Below are 26651 nucleotides of genomic sequence, written 5' to 3' on the forward strand. Positions count from 1 at the left end.
TGCTGCGCCAGTTTCACTAAACTGTGCCAACAGGTGAAACTTGCTTCATCATGCAATACTTTGGCAAAAATCATGTCATTTGCACCAAATGTGCACCACGATGTTGTTTTCATGGTCTTTAGGAGAAAAAAAATGGCTGGCACTCAAAATTCTTTATTCGCGACCATAGGAGCAGACTGGCGAGAGCTATGACTTGAGAAAGATCTCTGAAGATAACGACATATTCACTGGAAAATATTGTTGAATTGAGCTAATGGCGATGGGGCAAGTAAATGGCAGTTACCGCCTCTTCATGTATTCAGCCTACCATTATGTCTATGCGTAACCACCATACACGCTACAATGTTACCCATTGTGTCCATCTTTCCCAGCTACAAAGACATGCACATAAATGGCAACCAGTGTGTTTCCCTTGCCACAAACTTTTGCTTTGTGCAGATAGATGGAAGCTGGTAGTTTGTGCGAGTGGCTTGACCCAGATGGCAAAGCCTAGGAGGAGCCAAAGTTACCGTGTATTGGGGGAAGTACAAATAATGTTTAGATCATTTATAACGTAACCGCTTACAGTGCAAGACTAGCTATAATGTGGTTTCTTTACTCTCCCAAGAACTTCATGTATACATGGAGTTCTTGGGTCCCTGCCAGCGGCAAGTCATCTTTTCGTCCACTTTACTTTCTTCACATTTATATTCTAAATACTACAGATAACACCCCTTATACTTTCCTTGGCGTTATTGTCTGTTAGTTCTCATTAATATTGTGTCTAACAAAGATAAACGAGCCCTTAGAAAGCCATCTCCTTTCCTTCATGTATACGTGCATGCCACTTATTGTGCAGGGTTATGCAGAGTCAGGGGGGATTCTGGTGTAGTTCTCAGTGCTGTGTTTAATGCAGCACAGAGAAACCTGAGGAAATGCATAGCAGTGGTTTCCTTGGCGCCCTCTCTTGCACAGCCCAGGTATCCTCCGCATGCTTCAGAAGCATGTTTCAGGATTTTAGCTTAATTATCGCGATTAATTCGAGGTTATTTCTGTAGTTTATGTTATCTTAGATCTTGTTAGTTTATTGGGCACTGGTTTTGAGCATTGTTAGCTTTGTTTTACCCAGTCATGGGCACGTTACCAGTAAAAGGTAACAGAGTTACAGTTACAGAGTTTCCAAAAGTAACCTGTGAAGAAGTAACGTAGTTACTTTTCTGTTATTGTATAAAATAAGTAATAGATCAGAAACCAAATAATAGAACTTATTTAATAAGAACGTATGAAGGCATGCGGGTGGTCCAAGAAAGTGAAATGAAACTGCGCAGCGGACGGGACACAAGAACCAGCCAGGACGGGCACTGGCTAACAAATGGATTTACTAAATACATCAGACTTCTATGTCTGGCAGTGTACGATATCACACACCATCTCAAAGGCCCTTTATCTAGCCCAAAAATTCGAGCTCCTTCTTTATGTAGATAAACGGATGGTTCACTGATATATAATAATATATAATTTATAAGCGCCAGTGCTTGTCTCTTCTATTCTTTGTAGTCCGTCTTGATTTGCGCTCAAGTTCTTTTCTTAAATGCTATGTACCAACAAGGCCCAACAAAAGTTTTACTGAAGTTCGCAAATGCGCTTATCAGGACAAGGCCTCAAAATCACAGACGCTTCCAATATTTCACGTGCCCCCCGCAGGGGCGTTTGCGCAAGCAGGCATTTGGTGTGTAGCGACACCACGGGCCCGAGCTAACGGGAGGTTTCGAATCCTCCCACGACTCGCCGTGCGTGGCTTTGCCGTGTCCGGGGAAAAGGAAATCCTGGGGTTGGGCCGACGTCTGGTGATTGGACCTTTAAGGCTCCCCTCAGGGGCAACACACCCCTTTGGCCCCGGCTTCTGTAGACGGCACCCTTGGGCCAACCCACCCTGGGGAAATGGGCAGTCGCCTTTTCCTATCTCTCTCTCTCACTTTTAATCTTTCCTGTCCTCTCTTCCATTTACTTCCACTTTTCCTGGTGGCAAAGGTAGTGGCAGCGTCGATGCTCACCGGAGTCGAAGACTACCGCGGGTTCAGGCTTCGCGAGCCACAGGGCCGCGTCTACCGTCGCCTGCTTATGTTTAGCGCACCGCTCCGCGCGCGCTCAGCTAGCAAAGGCGTTGAGCGCCACGCGGCATAAACACAGTGTTCGAGATAACACACACACAAACACTTTATTTGCCTTCGGCGGCACCCCCAACACACACAGTACAACGTCCACTCCCGGGGCACGGAGAAGCAAAGGGCTCCCCATGCGGACGATACACCAAGGGGGACCGCGAGCACGTCGCAGCTGGCAATGGCGAGCTTTGACACGCCGCTTGGGAAAAGGTCCCTCGCGGCTATGCTGCGCACTCTCGCGGTGACCACTGGGCCTGGTCGCGAGAGCTAGGGCAATCTCCGTACGCGTGGGCCTCCGGCAAGTGCGGCTCGGTGTGGTACGACCGCGCACGAGCACTAGGCACCGCTCTTTGGCTTCACGTACGAACCGGAGCTAACACTGAGGTAAACACGCCCACCGAGGATGCCGAGGCACCCAGACAGGCTACAGTCCAGCGATTCCCAAAGGGGACGTCGGACCAGAAGGAAATGCGTGCTTACCCATCGGCGTCCGAGGAGAGAAAGAGAGTTCGTCCCGGCGTGCACGTGCGTCAGTCACGCCGAATCGCCGGCTCCGAGACCGCGTGCAGCGCCACCACGAGAGCCGGCGCGTAGCGTAAGATGGTGCCACATGCCGTCGCGGGAGAACGGGAGAGGGAAAGGATTCGCGGAGCGGCGAAATGCCCGCCCAGTGGCTTCGGGCGCGCCTCGGATCCCCACATCCTCCTCTCCTTAAATTACCCTACACCGGTCTGCAAAGGCAGCCGGTCGTCGCCCATGCATGCAAAGGCGTTATGCAATGAGCAACAGCTAACCACAGCCCAGGCCCACAACTGCTGCTAATTCCTCTACAAATAAAAAAGGAAAAATATAATAATAACACAATACACTTGAAATACACTATACTACAATATGGTGCTTCGGAAGGGGGTAAAAGAAATTAAGGCGAGTGTTCGTGATGCTCACACGGGAGAGCGTCCACGGCGCGGAGGGGAGGTGGCGCGTAATGTTGTTGGCCAGAGTGCGAGGCAAGAGGCCTGTTTGATGTCCGCATGCCCGGAACAGGCTCACCTTCGGCTCGACGCTCTTGTCGACTACAGACCCGCGAGTCCGACGAACGCCGCTTCGGTGATGATTCGGAGGTCCCGAATTCCAGGCTGGATGACCAAAGACCTCTCTGGGACAGCGAGGTCTGCTGTAATCCTGACGCCAAACCAAATTGGTTGCAAGGGGTCCCGGCGTCGGCAGAGAGCCGGGCGCAGCTGCCATGTCAGCTAGCCTCGTGCAGCAGCCGTGAGGCAAACGGCAGCAAGGCTTCTCGGCGACGGCCGAGACAAGGACACAGCCGGGCGGTCCGCCTGACGTCAGCGGGTTCCCGAACACCTCCAGGGTCCACGGCGATAGGGTGAAGGTGGATTCCTATGGTGTCGTCACCATGCCGCACACTTCCAGGGCACGCACAGATCCACCACGCACGTACACACACACACGCACACACCCAGCTCCGAACACGGGCTTCTCCCAACGCGCCACGCGATGGAAGGCACGTAGCGTCCTTCGTCCCTCTCCCCCCGCATAAGCACCAGTATTCACGACCCCTTCTGCAGGCAAAAGAAAAAAAACATGGCGAAAAAGTAAACAAAACAAAATGACACGCAATATGCAGAAAAAAGATACGGAAAAAAAACACATCAAGTAAACATGAACGCTCACACAAACAAAAATAGCAGCAAACTGGGCGGGGGCCGACTTCTTTGCGAGCACTGGCTGTAAAGAAGCTAGCCTACTGAGGTTAGACGTTAAGGTGAGGGCCTTCGGTTGCGGAAATAAGTCCACCGTCCGGCGCGAAATCGCTAAGGTGATCGCTTCCTCAGGTTATACCGGTACGTGGTCCGAATGCGGTCCGCCGTCCCGGGTGTGCCCCATTGCTTGCGCGCAGTGTCACTGGGCGCTGGCGGGAGCTCGTCAGACCTCGACGCAAAGGCTTTCAGGTCTGCGATGTGGGCACGGCTGAGTTTTCCCGAAAGAGGATCTTTCAGCAAGTACGCGAGCGCAGTCCAAGCTTTCTCCACTCGGTACGGACCAAGCCACTTAGGAGCGAGTGAGGCTGAGAACCCCTTGCTCGCGTCGCTAAGAGCGTGGTTGCGCTTCAGGACAAGATCACCTACCTTAAATGAAAGATGGCGATGTTTCCGGTCATACTGGGCCTTCTGCGCAGCCCTGGCCGATGCCAAACTCTGCCTTGCTCTACTGAGAGCTCGACAAAGCCTGTCCCGAAGTGTCGACGCGTAAGCAGAACAGTCTGCTGGTGCTTCCTCGTCTCCGAGCTGGCATTGCATGACACTGGTCACCGGATTTGCCAACTCCCTTCCGAAGTTGAGGAAAGCAGGAGAGAGACCAGTAGAGCGACTCTCGGAGGTTTGGATTGCGAACGCGAGCTCACTCAAATGGTCTGCCCAGTCTTTTTGACTTTCGGCAAAGGCTGCCAACATCGGTTTGAGCGTATGATTGGTTCGCTCCGTCAAATTTGACTGGGGATGGTAGGGCGAAGTGGTGCAGTGATTAATTCTTAGGGAACGGCACGTATCACCAAACACCCGAGCGGTGAAATACGACGCGTTGTCAGTAATCAGTCTTTCCGGAAAGCCGAACCGACAAAACACTTCCTGCAACCTCTCAAGCACCGCTCGCGCTGTCACCTTCTGAAGCGGAAACAACTCCACCCACTTCGAAAAATGATCCACGACTACCATCAGATGTATGAACCCCTGCTTGCTTCTGGGGAACGGCCCCATTAGATCGCAGGTGGCTACTTGCCACGGACGCTCACTGACAATCGGTTTCATCAGGCCGGGCGGCTTGCCACCCCTTGATTTCACCGCTTGACAGACATGGCAGGAACGGCTATAGCGGAAAATGTCACGCTTCATGCCAAGCCAGGTCGCAGTCTTGCTCAGTTTTGCAAAAACTTTGGAGCCACTCAGGTGACCGGCCATGGGTTCGTAATGAGAGGATCGCAACAGTGCGGCTCTCAGACCTTTGGGCATAACCACCTTAAACGGGTCCACGGACTCCTCATCGGTGGCTATGTATTTCAGCAGGAGCCCGTCTTGGTCCAGCAAGTATGTATCCGCGGGGGACCCAGCGACACACGCTGGTTCCCGTCCCCCTGCGCCCGCCGCACTGCCAGCAGCGTCACGGCGCTCCGTCTCTCTGAGACCGTCGCTCAACTCGCGACAAAACGGGTCATCTTGCTGGGCCTTCAGTAGCTCTTGCCTGCTGAAAGCGATTCCCATTCTCCCAAAGGGGAGCCTGGTATCGTTCTCACAGCCATCGCTGCCGCTTGCGTCGGCGTCATGGGTTCGCTTTCGTGTTGCTCACCCTCACGCCCGCTTCGCGCCGCGCTGCTTGGCTGGCTCGCGGAAAGGGTTTGCTCGTCGGCGCACTCACCCTTCTCTCCGCTCGCCGGCTCGGCCGCCGTTTCGCCCCCGACACTTGCTTGCGCAAAGGCACCGCTAGCGGTTGTCGCACCAGAATCCAGGCTCCCGGTAGACACTGGGGCACGAGCATCGCCCACACTCGTGCGCTTTTATCTGCGGTAGAACATACTATACTCAGGGATATGTTATCTTTTTGGACTTTATACGGGAGATGATGGCAAAAACTCGTCGAGAGTGTCCATATAGTTGCTATCGCAATAGAAAAGGACAGTAGTTCTCAAATTTCCCGATGCTTGTTTTATTGCATGCAGAACGCTTTTTAAGCCACTTTGCCGCAGTACACTGGTGTCCTGCAGAAAAAGCATACCGAGATTTAGAAGGGGCTTTTAGTACTAGCTGTCAGCGACACAGCACATTTTGTTCTTTAATTACTCATTCGTGCAGGCGCCGTGTAATTACGAGTACTAGTATGATCGCTGACGTCTAAAAAATTATTGGCAATCATTTGGAGCTGCTGTGTATGGCGTTTCTGCAGCCTTGAGAAACAATAGATAAAAGCGTATGCCAGGTTTCTTTTTTCGCTATTCCCCTTGCTCCTGCTTTACGAATCTCCCAAATTTCCAGGTTGCCAGGTTCGCAGGTCCACATTAGCATTTCCAGTGCCTGTCGAATTATTTGACAGGTCCTGCAAATGCTAATGTGGACTTAGTCATTGTTCGCACTGTGAAGTTGCTCAACACACTGCTTTTATTGAAATAGCAGTTTTCACGTGCACTGTGCACGAATTAGCTGATGTTGAATGGTTTTTACATATTTTTGTTTTCTTTTCTAAAAGTAAGCCTTCTTTGTTATGCTGCTCCCAGTTTAGGATTTCGGGCAAAAAAATTCAGGTTTTTTTTTTCGCAACCTGCTCCAAATTTGGACTTTTTGTGCTCCAAAAGCAACATTTTCCTGCTCCGAAAATTGCTCCAAATCCTATTTAGGCTGTTGCACCCCTGGGTGTGATATCAGACCAAGACCTGCTCGAATTGACAGAAAATGAACTCCTTGAAGGCTGGAGTGAACAGCATGTGATAAATGTCCAGCGGATCAAAGTGAGGCGCAATGATGAAGAAATCTTGACAAAACACCTAATCCTCGCATTTGGCACAAGCACCCTACCAGAATATGTCGCAACAAGATACTTGAAACTTAAGGTTAGACCCTACATCCCCAACCCGCGGCGTTGCTTTAAGTGCCAGCGTTTCGATCACGGCTTTCAGAGCTGCCGTGGCCTTCAAACCTGCTGAAAACTGTGTCGAAACCCCGCACTGCGCAAACTGCGACGGTGGGCACCCCGCCTACTCTCGTACGTGTCCTTCAAGGAAAACTGAAGAAGAAATAATCACACTCGAGGTCACAGAAAACATCTCTTTTAGGGAGGCGGGCAAACGCCTTTCTTTTGCACAGGGTCATTCGTACGCAGATGTTGCACGCACGGGGACAGTGCCACAAAGATTCGCGGCGGCCGCACGTAACCACGCACAGTGGACGGGCGGTAGCGCCATCTGCCCCCTCAGTGGAAGCAGCCCATGCTGCTCCGCAACCAAAGGGCACGCAGGCCTCCGGATCTGCAGGCCCAGGGCCTTCTGTTCAGGCAGAAAGCCCCAAAACTATGACACCCATGCGCATAAGCCGCGAGCGGGCATCCAGCGTCTCTGCCGAGGCGATGGACACAACGGCAAATCCAATGGCGTCTCAAGCGCTGAAGGAACGGCGCAGCTCCTTGGAGCGCGCCAAAAAAGAAAAAGCCCACATCACAGGGCCTGGAAAGGGCTCTGTGACTTAAGGCAATAGTTCTTCCAGTACACACAGCACTAACTTACACTCAAAACGGGCACACAAATTATAAATGGAACGTCAGAGGTCTTCTAAGAAACCTCGACGATATCCAAGAGTTACTACATGAACACTCACCAAAAGTGCTGTGTGTACAAGAAACACACTTAAAAGCTAAAAACACCAATTTTCTATGCCACTATCTTATATTTCCAAAGGACCGGGATGATGCTGTGGCGTCGTCTGGTGGTGTAGCCGTTATAGTTAATGAAGGAGTAGCATGCACACATTTACCACTGCAAACGCCCCTCGAGGCAGTGGCTGTTCGAGCGGTTCTTTTGAACAAACTCATCACCATTTGTAATGTAACAGTATGTTTGTCTTCTCGCCTTTCGTTTCCGTCTTTTGTGCGCGCGCCGAAATGTTTCCAAGAATGTCATCACCATTTCCTCTCTCTACGTACCTCCACACTGCCACCTTCAGAAACATGAATTCCAGTCATTAATAGATGAACTTGCAGAAGCTTATCTGGTACTTGGGGACTTTAATGCACATAGCTGTCTATGGGGTGACTCTCGCTGCGATGCACGAGGTTGTCTAATTGAACAGTTCCTTTTCTCTTTCACCTACAATACCTACTCGGCCATAGACCTCAGCATAACATCTCCATCACTTCTACCCCTACTCAAATGGAAAGTCAATAATAATCCTTACAGAAGTGACCACTTTCCTATAGTTCTGAGCGCACCAATAGCAAATGAATGTCCTCCACAGGTTCCAAAATGGCAAATTGACAAAGCAGATTGGGAACAGTTTCGTAAAGTGTCTCTCTTAAGTTGGACCGACATGTGTGCTTTAAGCGTGGATGAAGCTGTAGATTACTTTACAGCTTTTTTGATTGATGCTGCAATCAAGTGTATCCCACAAACAACTGGACCGCCCGGCAAAAGGCTTGTGCCGTGGTGGAACACTGAGTGTCAGAACGTGCGAAAAAACCAAACAAAGCTGGGAGGCTGCTTCAGGACTCTCCGACAGCCGAGAATCTGGGCAGTTTTAAGAACATAAAGTCCCAAGGCAGGAGAATGCTTCAACAGGCAAGAAGGGAAAGTTGGCAGAAGTTTTTATCGGGCATCAATTCATATACACAGGAGGCTAAAGTCTGGAACATAGTTAGTAGGGTAGCAGGCAGACAAGCACATTCACTTCCTCTAGTTAATACACAAGGCGACAGCTTGGAAGACCAGGCAAACTTCCTCGGCGCACACTTCGAACAGGTGTCGAGCTCGTCGCACTATACTGAAGCTTTCCAATGATACTGTCATGTGGTCGTGACGTCGATGAAGACAGTAGTCGGCGTGTCGAGATGAAACTGTTTATTTGGCCGAACTTGTGGCCGGGAAACGAAAACTCAAACTACAACAATACACGCTGTACACTGATAGTGGCGAACAGGGCGTCGGCCGTCGATAAACTGACAAGGGGTGAAGCGTGTCGTCATTTATACATGTGCCGTCGAATATTCCAGCATTATCGCTGGTTGTCACGCAAGCTCTAGAACAAGCTCGAGTGTTCGCGTCTTGTGCGCAATCTTAACAAAACAATCTACAATAATCGCGAAGCTTCTCGAACAATGAGGCGCGGTTTGCGCTGGGCGTTGCTGACAGTCTTTGTGGGCGAAAACCGAATACAGCAAAAGTGATGATAAGAAATACACGTGGCAATGCCCCTCTCTGTAAAAGCATCATCCCGATGCTTAAAACAGAACACAAGGGGGAGGGGGGGCAATGCATGCAACAATAAATAACAACAAAAAAGGAAGTACAATAAACACAAGCAAGATAGTACAATAAGCACAAGCAAGAAAGTACAATAATAAAGCAAAAGTACAGTCCTCAGATTCACTAACGCGTGTAATATGGCTTGAAGCGCACGACATGGAGGATTTCAGGTCGCGCACGGCGCTGCTGAGTGTTCGTAATGCCGTCAGGGACAACCTCGTAGTCGAGTGCGCCGAGGCGTCGAAGTACCCTGTATGGTCCGAATATTGTCACGTGGTCGTGACATCGACGAAGACAGCAGTCAGCGTTTTCAAGATGGAACTGTTTATTTGGCCGAACTTGTGGCCGGGAAACGGAAAGGTAATTTACAGCAATACACACTGTATGCACGGATAGCGGCGTACAGAGCGTCGACCGTCAATCAACTAACAAGCGGTGAAGCGCGTTGGCATTTAAACATGTGCCGTCGAATATTCCAGCGTTATCGCTGGCTATCGTGCAATTTCTAGAATAAGCTCGAGTGTGCGCGTCTTGCGCGCAATCTTAACAAAACAATCTACAATGATCGTGAAGGTTCTCGAACAATGAGGCGCGGTTCGCGCTGAGCGTTGCTGGCAGTCTTTGTGGCCGAAAACCGAATATAGCAAAAGTGATAAAGAAACGCACGTGGCAATGCCCCCCTCTGAAAAAGCATCGTCCCGATGCTTAAAAACAGAACATGAATACATGTAATACTAAAGAAAACTAATAAAGAAAGCAAACATTAGAGTCCTCTGGTGCGTTTAACGTGCATAGTACGGTTTAAGGCGCACCACATGCACGACCTCGGGTCGAGCTCGACGCCTCTGAGAGTTCGTGATGCCGTCGGGGACAACCTCGTAGTCGAGTGCGCCGAGACGTCGAAGTACCCTGTACGGTCCGAAGTATCGACGCAGAAGCTTCTCGCTCAGTCCGCGTCGTCGTATTGGTGTCCAGACCCAGACACGGTCGCCGGGCTGGTACTCCACGAATCGTCGTCGAAGATTGTAGCGACGGCTGTCGGTGTTCTGCTGGGCCTTGATGCGCAGGCGGGCAAGCTGTCGAGCTTCTTCGGCACGTTGTAAGTAAGCGGCGGCGTCGAGACTTTCTTCGTCGGTGACGTTCGGTAGGATGGCGTCGAGCGTCATCGCCGGGCTCCGTCCGTAGACCAACTTGTATGGCGTCATCTGTGTCGTTTCTTGTACGGCCGTGTTGTACGCGAAGGTCACGTACGGAAGGATGGCGTCCCATGTCTTGTGTTCGAAGTCGACGTACATGGCCAGCATGTCGGCGATGGTCTTATTTAGACGCTCGGTGAGGCCATTGGTCTGCGGGTGGTAAGCGGTGGTGCGGCGGTGGCTCGTCTCGCTGTACTTGAAGATCGCCTGAGTTAGGTCCGCAGTAAAGGCGGTACCTCTGTCTGTTATGAGGGCCTCTGGGGCGCCATGACGCAAGACGATGTGCTCCACGAAGAACTTGGCTACCTCGGCGGCACTGCCTTTGGGCAAGGCCTTTGTCTCGGCGTAGCGGGTGAGGTAGTCAGTCGCCACGACGATCCACTTGTTTCCGGTAATGGACGTCGGGAACGGCCCCAGTAAGTCCATCCCGATTTGCTGGAACGGCCGTCGAGGTGGCTCGATAGGCTGTAGAAGTCCGGCTGGCCTAGTGGGCGGTGTCTTGCATCGCTGGCAGTCCCGGCAGGTCTTTACGTAACGGGTGACGTCGGCGGAAAGGCGCGGCCAGTAGTACTTCTCCTGTATTCTTGCTAGCGTGCGAGAGACACCCAGGTGTCCAGACGTCGGGTCGTCGTGTAGAGCCTGGAGGACCTCTGGCCGTAATGTCGAGGGTACCACGAGAAGGCAATCGGCTCGAAGCGGTGAGAAGTTCTTCTTTAGGAGAACACCGTTGCGCAAGAAAAACGACGTCAGTCCCCGCGTGAATACCTTCGGAACGACGGTGGTCCTGCCCTCGAGATAATCCACAAGGCCCTTCAGTTCCGGGTCGGCTCGCTGTCGTTCGGCGAGGTCGTCCGCACTTATGGCTCCCAAGAAGCTGTCATCATCCGGGTCGTCGGGCGGTGGTGGGTCGACAGGGGCACGAGACAGGCAGTCGGCGTCGGAGTGTTTCCTTCCGGACTTGTACACGACGGTAATGTCAAACTCTTGAAGTCTTAGGCTCCACCGTGCGAGGCGACCTGAAGGGTCCTTCAAGTTAGCTAGCCAACACAAGGCGTGATGGTCGCTCACAACTTTGAAGGGCCTGCCGTAGAGGTAGGGGCGAAAATTTGACGTAGCCCAGATGATGGCGAGGCACTCCTTTTCTGTTGTGGAATAGTTCGCCTCTGCCTTAGACAGCGACCGGCTAGCATAACTGATAACCCTTTCCAGTCCACCCGTCCGCTGCACAAGGACGGCGCCGAGTCCTACGCTGCTTGCATCGGTGTGAATCTCCGTATCGGCGTATTCGTCGAAATGCGCAAGTATCGGAGGTGTCTGCAGGCGTCGTTTGAGTTCATGAAATGCTTGGACTTGCGCTGTTTGCCACCTGAATTCGACGTTAGTCTTCGTGAGAAGCGTCAGTGGTTCGGCGATCCGTGAAAAGTTTTTGACGAATCGTCTGTAATAGGCGCATAAGCCGAGAAATCGGCGCACGGCCTTCTTGTCGGTGGGTGGGGCGAAGTCGGCGATGGCAGCTGTTTTCCGCGGGTCTGGGCGCACTCCAGACTTGCTGATCACATGACCCAGAAACAGGAGCTCGTCGTATGCGAATCGGCACTTTTCTGGCTTCAGGGTCAGTACAGAGGTCTTGATTGCATGAAGTACTGCCTCAAGCCGCCGGAGATGCTCGTCGAAGGTCGAGGAGAACACGACGACGTCGTCCAAATACACAAGGCACGTCTGCCACTTCAATCCGGCCAGTACGGTGTCCATGACGCGCTGGAACGTCGCAGGTGCCGAGCAAAGACCGAAAGGCATGACCTTAAACTCAAAAAGAGGCCATCGGGTGTTATAAAAGCGGTCTTTTCTCGGTCTCTTTCGTCTCGATCTGCCAATAGCCGGTCTTGAGGTCCATCGACGAAAAGTACGTCGCGTTGTGAATTCGATCCAGGGTGTCGTCTATCCGTGGGAGGGGGTACACGTCCTTCTTCGTGATTTCATTCAGGCGCCGATAATCAATGCAGAAGCGCAGTGTCCCGTCCTTCTTCTTCACTAACACCACGGGTGACGCCCACGGACTCTTTGAAGGCTGGATGATGTCGTCGCGTCGCATTTCGTCGACTTGTTTCTTTATGGCCTCACGTTCTCGCGTCGAAACTCTGTAGGGGCTCTGACGAAGTGGTCGAGAATTTTCTTCTGTTATAATGCGGTGCTGAGCAAGGGGCGTTTGTCGGACCCGCGATGACGACGAGAAACAGTCCTTGTATTGCAGGAGCAGGTTTTTGAGCTGGTCTTGCTTGACCTTCGGAAGGCTCGGGTTGACGTCAAAATCCGGTTCGGGGCCTCTATTCGTCGAAGCAGGTTCGGGCCGCATCGAAGAGGGCGATAGCATTGCTGGCGGCTACACATTCGTCGATGTAGGCAACCGTCGTACCAATGTTGAGGTGCCGATATTCGTGGCTGAAGTTCGTCAGCACTGCCTTTGCTTTACCGTCACGCAGCTCGGTTATACCTCGTGCGACGCATATTTGACGGTTCAGGAGTAGGTGCTGATCGCCCTCGATGACGCCTTCAAGGTTCGCAGGTTTTTCGGTGCCGACGGAGATAATGACGCTGGAGCGTGGCGGAACGGTCACCTGCTCTTCTATCACATTCAATGCATGCTTCCCTGGCGTCGCATGGGGCGGGAGCGCTTTGTCTGAGGTTAGTGTTATCGACTCAGACCTCAAGTCGATGACGGCGCCGTGGTCACTTAGGAAGTCCATTCCAAGTATCACATCCCTGGAGCAGTTTTGTAGGATTACAAAGCTCGCAGGATAAGTCCGGTTTTTGATGGTGACTCTCGCCGTGCAGACACCAATCGGTGTTATCAGATGGCCTCCAGCGGTCCGGATCTCGGGGCCTTCCCAAGCAGTCCTAACTTTCTTCAACTTTGCTGCGAACGGCCCACTGATGACGGAATAGTCGGCTCCAGTGTCGACGAGAGCGGTGACGTTGTGGCCGTCGATCAGAACGTCGAGGTCGCTAGTCCGCCGTCTTGCGTTGCGGTTACGTCGTGGCGTCGGGTCACGGCTACGTCGGTTTGCACCGCTGTTTCCGCGTTGCGTCGTCAGGTCTCCTTCCGGTCGCAAAGCTTCGTCTTCAGGACGTCGTTCGGCGTGCGGCGGGGGCTCGGAACTTCGTCGCGGCGTCGTCGTCGACGGCGGAGGATCTTCAGCAACCGCACCTCCATCGGTTGCTGCCCTTAGTTTTCCGGATACGGGCTAGGCGACCGGCCCCGGTTTGGGCCAGTGTACTGCCGGCGGTGCGGTGACATGTAGCGGCCGGGCGACGGCGAGCGGGAAGGTCGTCGTCCTTGCCACTGTGTTCCGGTGAGGTAGTCGTCGATGTCGCGAGGCCGTTCGCCTGGCTGCGGGCGCGGCGCGTTGACGGCGAATCCGCGTAGCCCCAGCTGTCGGTACTGGCAGCGGCGGTACGTGTGGCCGGCCTCCCCGCAGTGGTAGCAGAGCGGGCGGTTGTCAGGGGCACGCCAAACGTCGGTCTTTCGGGGGGCACAGCGTTGTCCTGTCGGCGGGCGGTATGGCGTCGGTTGTGGTGGCGGCGGTGCCTGGCGGCGAAACTGCTGCGGCGGCGCGGCGTCTCGACGTGGGCGAGGAGGAGGGGCGTTGCGTCGGGCTGCAGCAGCATAGTTCATGACTTCCGGCTGAGCCTGCGGTGCTTCGGGAATTCCAAGCGATTGCCGGACTTCCTCGCGGACAACGTCGGCGATTGAATCCACTTGATGCTGCGGCGAAGGTAACAGTTTGCGCAGCTCCTCCCGCACAATCGCTCTGATGGTTTCGCGCAAATCGTCGGTGGCCAGCGAGTGCACTTCGGAATAGGTTGCAGACAGCGGAGAGCGGTTGTATTGTTTCGTCCGCATGTCAAGTGTCTTTTCGATAGTTGTGGCCTCGGTGAGGAATTCGGTGACTGTTTTCGGGGGGTTCCGCACCAATCCTGCGAAGAGGTCTTGTTTCACTCCCCGCATAAGGAAGCGGACCTTTTTTTCCTCAGGCATGGCAGCGTCGGCCAGGCGGAAAAGTCGCGTCATCTCTTCCGTGTAAATGGTGACGCTCTCATTCGGTAGCTGCGCTCTTGTCTCCAGCAAAGCAGCAGCTTTTTCTTTGCGGACGATGCTCGCGAATGTATTAAGGAACGTCGTCCGAAAGAGGTCCCAGGTTTGAAGGCTCGATTCACGGTCCTCGAACCACGTCTTCGCGGCGTCTTCTAGGTAGAAGAAGACGTGGCGCAGCTTCTCTTCAGAGTCCCAGTGATTGAAGGTGGCGACTCGCTCGTACGTCTCCAGCCAGCTCTCCGGGTCTTCAAACGACGATCCACGGAAAGTCGGTGGCTCCTTTGGCTGTTGCATCACGACCGTTGTAGGCGGCATGGGGGCTGTCATCGTCTCGGCGGTCGATGTGACGGTCTTGGGCTGCCTAGTGTTTTCGGGAAGGAGCCCGTACTCTGGGTGTAGTCCCTTCTGCCGGCGGCTGGTACGACGATCCGGGTTGTCTGTAGCGTCGTCTTCTCCGCGGCTTGGGCTTGGGTCAGCGCTCCGCGGTGGCGTCCGGATCATGAAGCAGCACCTCCACCAGATGTCACGTGGTCGTGACGTCGACGAAGACAGCAGTCGGCGTTTTCAAGATGGAACTGTTTATTTGGCCGAACTTGTGGCCGGGAAACGGAAAGGTAATTTACAGCAATACACACTGTATGCACGGATAGCGGCGTACAGAGCGTCGACCGTCGATCAACTAACAAGCGGTGAAGCGCGTCGGCATTTAAACATGTGCCGTCGAATATTCCAGCGTTATCGCTGGCTATCGTGCAATTTCTAGAATAAGCTCGAGTGTGCGCGTCTTGCGCGCAATCTTAACAAAACGATCTACAATGATCGTGAAGGTTCTCGAACAATGAGGCGCGGTTCGCGCTGAGCGTTGCTGGCAGACTTTGTGGCCGAAAACCGAATATAGCAAAAGTGATAAAGAAACGCACGTGGCAATATCATCGAAGGAGCTTCTCACTAAGTCCCCGTCGGCGTATTGGCATCCATACCCATACATGGTCACCGGGTTGGTATTCCATGTGGCGTCGTCGAAGGTTGTAGCGGCGGTTGTCAGCCGTCTGCCGGTTCCTAATCCATAGGCGGGTGAGCTGCCGGGCTTCTTCGGTGCGCTGTAGGTAGGCGTTCACGTCGATGTTTTCCTCATCAGTCACGTTTGGTAACATGGCGTCGAGCGTCGTTGCCAGGCTCCGTCCGTAGACCAACTTGTACGGCGTCATCTGCATTGTTTCTTGTACGGCCATGTTGTACGCGAAGGTCACGTACGGAAGGATAGCGTCCCACATCTTGTGTTCGACGTCGACGTACATGGCCAGCGTGTTGGCGATGGTCTTATTTAGACGCTCGGTCAGACCGTTGGTCTGTGGGTGGTACGCGGTGGTCCGGCGGTGGCTTGTGTGGCTGTATTCTAAGATCGCCTGAGTTAGGTCAGCCGTAAACGCTGTACCTCTGTCGGTGATGGGAACCTCTGGGGCGCCGTGTCGAAGGACAATGCTCTCAACGAAGAACTTGGCTACCGCAGCGGCACTGCCTTTGGGCACGGCTTTTGTTTCAGTGTAGTGGGTGAGGTAGTCGGTAGCCACGACGATCCATTTATTTCCGCAAGTTGACGTTGGGAATGGCCCCAGGAGGTCCATCCCGATCTGCTGGAATGGTCGCCGAGGAGGTTTGGTCGGATGAAGGAAGCTTGCTGGTCTTGTGGGCGGTGTCTTCCGTCGCTGACAGTCTCGGCACGTCCTTATGTAGCGAGTGACGTGGGCGGCAAGGCGCAGCCAGTAGTACTTTTCCTGTACTCGTGCGAGCGTGCGGGAAGTCCGAGGTGTCCAGTCGTCGGGTCGTCATGCAGGGCATGCAGAATTTCTGGTCGCAGTTCCGAAGGTACGACGATAAGGTAGCTGGCTCGGGCCGGAGAGAAGTTCTTCGTTACGAGGTTACGAGGACGTTGTTTTTCAAGGAAAATGATGCCAATCCGGGAGACGAATTACAGCTCATGATTACTGAACTGGATACGGAAAGTAGAAGAGTAGGTCTGAAAATTAATATGCATAAAACTAAAGTAATGTGGAACAATCTTGGCAGAGAACAGCGCTTCGCGATAGGTGGCGAGACGCTGGAAGTTGTAAAGGAGTACGTCTACTTAGGACAGGTAGTAACCGCGGAGCCGAACCATGAGAGTGAAATAACTAGAAGAATAAGGATGGGATGGGGCTCATTCGGCAAGCATTATCAAATCATGAATGGTAGTCTACCACTATCTCTCAAGAGGAAGGTATATAACAGCTGCATCTTACCGGTACTTACCTACGGAGCAGAAACCTGGAGACTTACAAAGAGGGTTCAACTTAAATTGAGGACGACGCAGCGAGCGATGGAAAGGAAAATGATAGGTGTAACCTTAAGAGACAGGAAGAGAGCAGAGTGGGTCAGGGAACAAACTGGGGTTAAGGATATCATAGTTGAAATTAAGAAGAAGAAATGGATATGGGCCGGCCACGTAGCACGTCGGCAGGATAACCGGTGGTCATTAAGGGTAACTGACTGGATTCCAAGAGAGGGCAAACGCGTGAGGGGAAGACAGAAAATTAGGTGGGTAGATGAGATTAAGAAGTTTGTAGGTATAACGTGGCAACAGAAAGCACAGGACCGGGTTGATTGGCGGAACATGGAAGAGGCCTTTGCCCTGCAGTGGGCGTAGACAGGCTGATGATGATGATGATGATGATGCCAATCCTCGCCTGAATACTTTTGGGACAACGATGGTCCTGCCCTACAGGTATTCCACTAGACCCTTCAGTTCCGGGTTGGCTCGCTGTCGTTTGGCGAAGTCGTCGGCACTTATGGCTCCCAAGAAGCTGTCATCATCCTGGTCGTCGGGCGGTGGTGGGTCGACGGAGGCAAGAGACAAGCAGTCGGCTTCGGAGTGTTTCCTTCCGGACTTGTACACGACGGTAATGTCGAATTCTTGAAGTCTTAGGCTCCACCGTGCGAGGCGACCTAAAGGGTCCTTCAAGTTAGCTAGCCAACACAAGGCGTGGTGGTCGCTCACAACTTTGAAGGGCCTGCCGTAGAGGTAGGGGCGAAACTTTGACGTAGCCCAGATGATGGCAACGCACTCCTTTTCTCATTCTAAAAAGACAGGGCATGCAAACACGGACACAAGAAAGAAGTCAGGACACCACAAACGCCGACTAACAACTGAAGAGATGCACAACGGCTGAAAAGAAAGAAGGCACGAAAACTTATCTGCGCATGCCCATGCAACAGGCGAACCTATCAATCCGGTACGCGTGGCGGTCTACGTGGAAGATAACTGTTAAGGCATTTGATTTCATCTTTATGCAAGTTAATCGACGGTTGGTTCACGCACGCACTACCACTATTCTCGATATGCCATGCTTCAATCATCAGGCGCGTTTCTTCATTTCTATGCCGGTACAATACTGCGCATTCATCAAATTCTGGCGTGCACTTACAATCTCGACAATGTAAAGATAGATTAGAAGGTGAGCCTCCTGTTAGCGATCTCTTATGTTCCAACAATCTCTGGTTGATGCATCTGCCCGTCTGTCCTACGTAGAAGCGGCCGCAGCTGAAAGGAATCTTATACACCACACTCGTACGGCAATCAGTGAATTTGTTGGTGTGTTTTACGAAACAAATATCGGTCCGCTTCTTGTCTTTTACTCCCTCATTCTTCCTCTGCACAGCGGCACAAATCTTACCTAGCTTATTGGCCGCCGTGAAAACAACATTAACGCCCGTATTTACTTCCTACTTTCTTTAGCCTGTGAGATACGCGATGAATGTACGGTATACCTACCACACGTTTCTTCCTATCGCTTTCTGCAACTAGCTCACCAACTAGCTCAGCTCTCTGTTATTCTAAACTCTTTTTCTGTTGTGGAATAGTTGGCCTCTGCCTTAGACTGCGACCGGCTAGCATAACTGATAACCGTTTCCAGTCCGTCCGGCCGCTGCACAAGGACGGCCCTGAGTCCTACGCTGCTTGCATCGGTGTGAATCTCCGTATTGGCGTATTCGTCGAAATGCACAAGTAACAGAGGCGTCTGAAGGCGTCATTTCAGTTCATGAAATGCTTCGACTTGCGCTGTTTCCCACCTGAATTCGACGTCGGACTTCGGGAGCTGCGTTAGAGGCTCGGCGATCCGTAAAAAGTCTTTGACAAAGCATCTGTAATAGGCGCACAAGCCGAGAAATCGGCGCATGGCCTTCTTATCGGTGGGTGGCAGGAAAGCAGCGATGGCAGCTGTTTTCTGCGAGTCTGGGCGCACTCCAATCTTGCTGATGGCGTGACCCAAAAACAAGAGCTCGTACACGAAGCAGCACTTTTCTGGCTTCAGGGTGAGCCCGGAGTTCTTGATTGCTTGAAGTATGGATTCAAGGCGCTGGAGGTGTTAGTCGAAGTTTGAGGAAAACACAACGACGTAGTCCAAGTAAACAAGGCAAGTTTGCCTCTTCAAGCCAGCTAATACTACATCCATGACTCGTTGGAAAGTTGCAGGTGCCGAGCAAAGACCGAAGGGCATGACCTCGAACTTGAACAGGCCGCCCGGTGTTATGAAGGCAGTCTTTTCTCGGTCTCTCTCGTCGACTTCGATTTGCCAGTAGCCAGTCTTGAGGTCCATCGAAGAAAAGTACTTCGCGTTGTGGAGTCGATCTAGGGCGTCGTCTATACGTGGGAGAGGGTACACGTCCTTTTTCGTGATTTTGTTCAGGCGACGATAATCGACGCAGACACGTAGGGTCCCATCCTTCTTTTTCACTAACACCACGGGTGACGCCCACGGACTCCTTGAAGGCTGGATGATGTCGCGTAGCATTTCGTCGACTTGTTTCTTTATAGCCTCACGTTCTCGCGTCGAAACTCTGTACGGGCTCTGACGAATTGGCCTGGTACTTTCTTCTGTTATGATGCGATGTTTCGCGACTGGTGTCTGCCGAAGTCTGGACGACGATGAAAAGCAGTCCTTGCGTTGCAGGAGCAGGGTCTTGAGCTGTCTTGCTTGACCTTCGGAAGGCTCGGGTTGACGTTGAAATCTGGTTCGGGACCTCGATTCGTCGAAACAGGTTCAGCAGCATCGGAGAGGGAGAAAGCATTGCTGGCGGCCACACATTCGTTGATGTAGGCGACCGTCGTACCAATGTTGAGGTGCCTATATTCGTCGCTGATGTTTGTCACCATTACCTTTGCTTCACCGTCACGCAGCTCGGCTATACCTCTTGCGTCGAAAATTTGACGGTTCAAGAGTAGGTGCTGATCGCCCTCGATGACGCCTTCAAGGTTCGCAGGTTTTTCGGTGCCGACGGAGATAATGACGCTGGAGCGTGGCGGAACGGTCACCTGCTCTTCTATCACATTCAATGCATGCTTCCCTGGCGTCGCATGGGGCGGGAGCGCTTTGTCTGAGGTTAGTGTTATCGACTCAGGCAGCGCGATGGCTCCCAGTGGGTGCACTATTTTTTAGGGGCGAAGCTCCTTATGCTGTGGGTCTGTCCATCCTCCGTTTGTTTGTAGCGTTGTAGTAGCCACCTCTAGCTCGTGAGAAGCGCGCGTTCTGGTATGCAGTAGAAGAAGAAGACGACGTTGACGAGCGAGACTCGTGCGTGTTCGCCTGTGTGGCATTCTTTCTTCTTTACTGCGTCTCGTGTTTTCAACGACACCCGAAGACAATATTTGAGAAGTAACGCGCCATGAGGCTTCCTCTTGGCACGCTTTCTCTTTAGCTCGCTGTCGCCAGATGGAAGACAAGGCTGCGGAACGGAGGGCACGGAAGGCGGCGGCAGCGCGCGCTCGCAGACAGAATCCTGAGGTGAGAGCCCGCGAGGCCGAAGCTGCACGTCGACGCCGCGAAGCAGATTCCGCCGTTTGAGCCTGCGAAGCCGAAGCTGCTCGACAAGCTGCACGGCTGCGGCGTGAAGACCCTGCCGTTCGAGCCCGCAAGGCTGAAGCTGCTCGACAAGCTGCAGGGCTGCGCGGGGAGAAGACCCCGCCGTTCGAGCCCGCGAAGCCGAAGCTGCTCGACAAGCTGCACGGCTGCGGCGTGAAGACCCCGCCATTTGAGCCCGCGAGGCCGAAGCTGCTCGACAAGCTGCACGGCTGCGGCACGAAGACCCCGCCGTTCGAGCCCGCAAGGCCGAAGCTGCACGGCTGTGGCGCAAATCGGATCTTCAAAATGTGAAGGACCGTGAAGCGGCGAGAAAGCGCGCGTACCGGAAGGCAGAGCCCGAGGCTGTGCGAGCACGTGAAGTGGCTGCAAAACGCATCAGGCGGGCTCTGCCCGAAGGCGCCGACGCACGCTTCCAGCGGGACTTCCTTGATAACAGTTTCGGCCATAGTTGCGGTGTGTGCAACAGATTGTGGTTCTCAAACAATCTAGTCACAATATCTTCTATCAAGAAGGACCATGCTCGCGCCAATGCCATCGCCGTGCTGCAGCGCGAGTTCGCTTCGCCCCACTCATCATCATTCACCACGTGGATATGCTGTGATTTTTTTAACATTTCAAGTGTTCAGATTGCCATCGCGATTAACAGTGCCCAACGCAGCAGTGCTAGGAGCCACAGATTCGCCACAATGTTAAAAAAAACAATCACGTGCTCCTCCCCAGGCCTTTCTGTATCTCCAGCAAGAGAATTTAGTCAGGTCAGCTGCAGAAGGAAGCTGTTTGTTTCTTGTTGGTACGCATGCTCCCTGTTTATCCTCCTCGCACGGTGAGGTGTAGCCAGGAGGAGAGACGAGACAACAAAGGGAGCTTAAAGAACAGAACAAGCAAGGGTGGATCATCGAACGTGTGTAACTCTGCCATTACCGCCCGGTTCTGAAAAATTCTTGCAGCTACGTGTTGACTCAACACCACAACTAAATTTCAATCTCCGAGTAATATACGATCATTACGCGAGATATGTCGCTAGCTGCGAGCTTCATATAGGAAATGTGCAATGAGCCAGTGGTGCCACAGTATTGGAGTGAGTGAAAGTGTCTCGTGTGCTTCGTGCAGCAACCGGCCCATGAGCTCTGCAGTGTCGTTTGAATTGCTGCCTTTGGTTGCAACGTTTTCGTTACTGACTCTTCACCATTAACGAAAGCTACAGCTGCTCCAGCATGTTTGTGGTGATCTTCAACACCACCCCTGCACTTGCAGTGAGCACTGGTGATCAGCCAAGTTGCGTTAAGGCGAAGCTCACAGGAGGTGATAGTCAAATATATATGACTCACCTTTATAAGTGTCGGGATAACGCCTATTGTGGTGTCAGTGTTGGCTATCCACATTTAAGTAATACATATGCATTCCTATGACTCTAATCAAACGTTGCTCGAATACGCCAGTGACGTTGTGTAGGGCAGGAGCGCGGCGTAACCCGCGGCAGGCCGACGGAGAGGCCGAACGACGGGAGGGCGCGCGGAGTGACGACGCAGAGACCAAGCTTCGGCGAGACTGACGGGAGACTGCCCTCCCGCGTTTATTGCAGGCGGTTTTAAGGAGGGGGAAGAAAGGCTATTGGTCAGCGAGGCACAGGTCACATGACCGGCATGACCACGCCGGATTGGTGGTAGCAAAGAAGCATGGCAGAGACCCAGCTCCATCCAGTAGCATGAATAGAGAGCTCAACTGCACTGGTGTCTTAGCATGTCACCAGGGGTCGCGCGACACAACATCGTCCCGCCCTGGGAAGAATTGCATCCTTATACAATCCTTGAAGTATAGCTGTGGTACATCAGCAAACACTAAAAAAATTCACATTAGAGTTCCGATCGAGATGACACCTGCAATAACGCAGAAGTTCAGTCCTAGGAGCACACAAACACAACCTAGGATACAGAAAATAAATTTCACCGACACCTAACACAAGTGCCAGCTTGCACTGTTCACTGAACATTCACACACGTGCGCACACACGCGCAGTGGGATGGGGGCTTACGTGTCCGCTGTGGGCGACGTGACCCAGGCCCTGCAGGAAAACTTTGCGTGCTGCGGCTATCGGGAGCCGACTTCGAAGACCCATTCGCATCACTTTCCTCCTGAAGTCCCAACGGGTGATACTGGGTCGCAGGCAATTGAAGCTGCGCTTCAGCAGATGTAGAGTCGCACTGGACAGCAGGACCACCACGAATGGCCTGCGCAGGGAACATCTGGTTGCTGATGCGCACAATTGAATGCAGCCGTCGACCGCGTCCGTCGACGATGACGTCGTCCTGGAGCCGGCGCAGCTCGCTGGCGTCCTGCTGCTGTAGCGCCAGAGGCAGCCGACGCAGCTTGGTGGGCACTGGCACGATGTGCTGCCGCCTCTTGGCCCGGTGGACGTAGTCCTTGACACGTCCCAGGGCTCCGCCAGGCAGGTGCTCGAACCCCGGAGGTACACCTGCAGGAAGCTGCGAGGAAACTGGTGTAGCCAGACGACATGTCAGTGTTGCGCCGTCGATCAGGAGTCCCAACTGCTGGATGGTGTCGAGCCCCAGCAGTGAAGTGCCGTGTGCTGTCACGTAGAAGGTGACAAAGACCCGCTTGCCATGGTGCTGCAAGTCTGTGCGGAAATAGCCTAGGACCGGTATGCGGTGCTTCGAAAAATTTTTGAAGTGGACTGCCGCTCGCAACAGGTGATGCTTCGAAGCGAAAAGCGCATCGAAGTCCCTCTTCGTCATCATCGATGCTGTGGCTCCGGTGTTCACTAACAATGACATCTGGCTACGTCCTCCGACGACGACAGGGATGCGCAAGTCCCTTGGGCTAGTCGGCACAGCTTGCACGGATAGGACTGTGGCAGTGCCGGAGTCAGCGTCTTGGACGGGGGCAACTTCCTGCACCGACGCTTGTCGTTTGTGGCAGACTGCCGCGAAATGCCCCTTGATGCGGCAAAATTGGCAAGTTTTGTTTTTGGCTGGACAATTTCTGTAAGTCGCCAAATGCCCTAACTTGCCGCAGCGAAAACAAGGGCCGACTTGAGGCTTGGGTGCAAGCTGTTGTACTTGCTGGCAGCGAATGCAGTCTTGAACTAGCGCCGTCGAGCCCGCGCAGCCATCTTGGATGCGGCCGCCCCACTTGGGGGGAAGCTGCCGCCATGTTGAGTCACATGCGGGGCCAGCGAAGGAGGCGACCCGCCATTTTGAGCCGCTGCGACGCACTTGGTGCTGCCGCCGCAACCGGAGTGCGAGCCGAGTAGCCGCTCATTTTCTCCGAATGCCGCGTTGGCTTTGTTGAGCGCCTCCAAGTCGCGTCCAACTTCTTCAGCCTTTTGCAGCGTAAGGGCTTCCTCGTAGTCAGCCTTTTGCAGCGTAAGGGCTTCTCCGTCGTTGCCGCCGCTTCCGTCGTCAACACCGCACCCGTACCCAACGCCGCCGGCGTGCTGGTTGTGCGTGGTGCATTTTGGACGCCTTGCGCTTCGAGCTGCTCCTGCGCTGTGAAGTACTTGCACTGGCCCTCGACACCGAGCGCGCTGATAAGTGCTGACGCGCGTCTTTCGTCCTCCCAGCCGCTTCCGCCGGCGCCTTCAGGTGTACCTGGAAAATCTTTTTCCATAAATGCCATGGAATAGCAGGCTTGTCGGGCACGTCGAGGTATGGAGGAAGGTTGGCAAAAAAGGCCGCCATGTGTGCAGGAGGTAGGCAGTAGGCTCAAGCAGGAAAGTGGCGTCGTAGAGGAAGCCGGTGAGGAAACAAAGAAAAGTCAGGTCGACGCGAATGTATCAAGCAGGAAGGACAAAGCACCGACGTGCAGGAGAATTGTGACTCGAGGTAAGTGTCACTTACGTCGTGCTCTTCCTGGCGGCGCCTGTTGAACCGGGGTCAGTACCTCGTCGCCATGTGTTGTGTAGGGCAGGAGCGCGGCGTAACCCGCGGCGGGCCAACGGAGAGGCTGAACAACGGGAGGGCGCGCGGAGTCACGACGCAGAGACCAAGCTTCGGCGAGACTGACGGGAGACTGCTCTCCCGCGTTTATTGCAAGCGGTTTTAAGGAGGGGGAAGAAAGGCTATTGGTCAGCGAGGCACAGGTCACATGACCGGCATGACCACGCCGGATTGGTGGTAGCAAAGAGGCATGGCAGAGACCCAGCTCCACCCAGTAGCATGAATAGAGAGCTCAACTGCACTGGTATCTTAGCATGTCACCAGGGGTCGCGCGACACAACAATTAACGAAAGCTACAGCTGCTCCAGCATGTTTGTGGTGATCTTCAACACCACCCCTGCAGTTGCATTGAGCACTGGTGATCAGCCAAGTTGCGTCAACGCGAAGCTCACAGGAGGTGATAGTCAAATATGACTCACCTTTATAAGCGTCGTCTATTGTGGTGTCAGTGTTGGCTATCCACATTTAAGTAATACATATGCATTCCTATGACTCTAATCAAACGTTGCTCGAATATGCCAGTGACCATCACTTGTAACATGCACAACAACACACCATAGGGTGCTTTGCATTGTGATAAAACTGATATCTGAGCTCTAACGTGAGTGCCGACATTGTGCCCGACCGTGAGCTACTCTTTACACGCCAGTGTAATCAACATGCCAGCCAAGCCCACGATATGCGCACAACTATTCAACTTACACAAAGACGTTGATCCACCTTTTCACACTTGGCTCAAAGCTAAATATCTGGAACACGCTGTCTGCTTCGCATGAAATTGATTTCCACAACCTGCCAGATTCTTTTCCTTACATTTGTCTCAGCCAGCACCATGGTAAGGCGTTCCTCAAGGTCCTATTTCAGGAACCTACCCAACAAACGAAACAAGCATCGGGGCAGCAGTTTTACAGCAAAGCTGTATGTGGCTAGGCACAACCAAAATTTGTCCATCCTATGTACGGGCAGACAGACGGAAGGACGCTATAAAAATTTTCACATCTCAATTAAAAACATAATGCACATGGAATGCTAGCTACCTACTGATTTATGGTAGCACAAATTCTTGTCGGGGACATGAACCAAGAACAGCCAGGTTTATTGCACACATATGTAACATTACGACAAAGGAAAGATAAACAAAACGACTTGTGCCATGCCAATCACATTGCTCCCTCATTTCTGTCTTGCAAGCCATCTAGATATTGAAGTTACTTTGCCACATAATGAAAAGAGCTCAGTGTTGTATTGTCCGTAGACTCTTTTAAATATGATTTCATATCGACTGGCTGTCATCCAGTTTTACTTTTTGATTAGATTTATTGTGTGTGCTAAAGTCCCTGAAACTTCATAAAGTAGCAACATACGTGCATAAAAACGCGCCTCCTCTCTTTTCTTCCTCCTCTGCCCTCTCCGAGGCTGACGCCGCGTCGGCATTGGCCAACTGTCGTCACGTGGGATCGCTCGGAGCGTTCGTTTGTTTACAGTCGCTCGCGAATGCCATCTTTGCTCTTGAAACGCGGGCTCGCTGGTTCTCAGCACATGTGTTTTATGGATACGCACTTTCCATTCCGCGTGCGTTGTTCTCTGAGATACCTTGCACACAACGCCGACATCACGGTTGGTTGCCATGGGCTTCTCCTGCGCTTTCGAATGCCGAAACAAATCAGGTGAAGGCAAAAAGCTGTTCATGATACCGTTCGGGAAGCGCAACGAGCAGCGAGGCCTGGTTACACCGAATCGGAACTTTCGGCCGACGTTTTCGACGCGACTACGCGAGGTAAGTTGCTATCCTCTTGCTATAAGTACTCGTCGAGGTTCGCACAAATCGCTGCGTGCTATAACGCCGTAGGCACATCTCGGTTAATTGTGCAGTACGTCGCTCTTCCTCACACGTTTTATTGCTGCTTCTGCGGGGTTTGTACTAAGTGTTTTTTTTTTTTTCAAGAATATGTGGTGTTGAGGTGTTTATTAGACGGCAGTCGGCGAGGATGCTCAATGGTGACAGTCAAGCAAGAACACGAGCTCAGAGCGCGAGCGGGAAGAGCCAAAGAGGACGACCCACTAGAAGGCTATAGAGAGCGCAACCCATTACTCATCTCAAAGGCTTCGCTACAATTACCCCGGGTACGAAAAGGGAGCCGTCCGGCGACCTAACAGCTCGTCACTATGAGTGGGTCATAGTAGGCCTTGAGGCGCTCCACGTTGACTATGTCGCGCCCTCGACGGCGCATGTCCGAAGATGGTTCGATGGGTTCGATCACGTAGTTGACCGGGGATGTGCGCTCGACGACCCGATAGGGGCCTTCGTATTTCAGCAGTAGTTTTGAAGAGAGGCCAGTTGCAGAGGTAG

General features: G+C 52.9%; 1 protein-coding gene across 1 annotated transcript in view; it reads left to right on the forward strand.

The window, feature by feature from the left end:
• The window catches only part of LOC119382356 (fat-like cadherin-related tumor suppressor homolog), a 912235-nt gene that overhangs the window by 726838 nt on the left and 158746 nt on the right, over nt 1-26651 (forward strand).

This window comes from Rhipicephalus sanguineus, chromosome 2, assembly GCF_013339695.2.
Source record: "Rhipicephalus sanguineus isolate Rsan-2018 chromosome 2, BIME_Rsan_1.4, whole genome shotgun sequence".
NCBI lineage: Eukaryota > Metazoa > Arthropoda > Arachnida > Ixodida > Ixodidae > Rhipicephalus > Rhipicephalus sanguineus.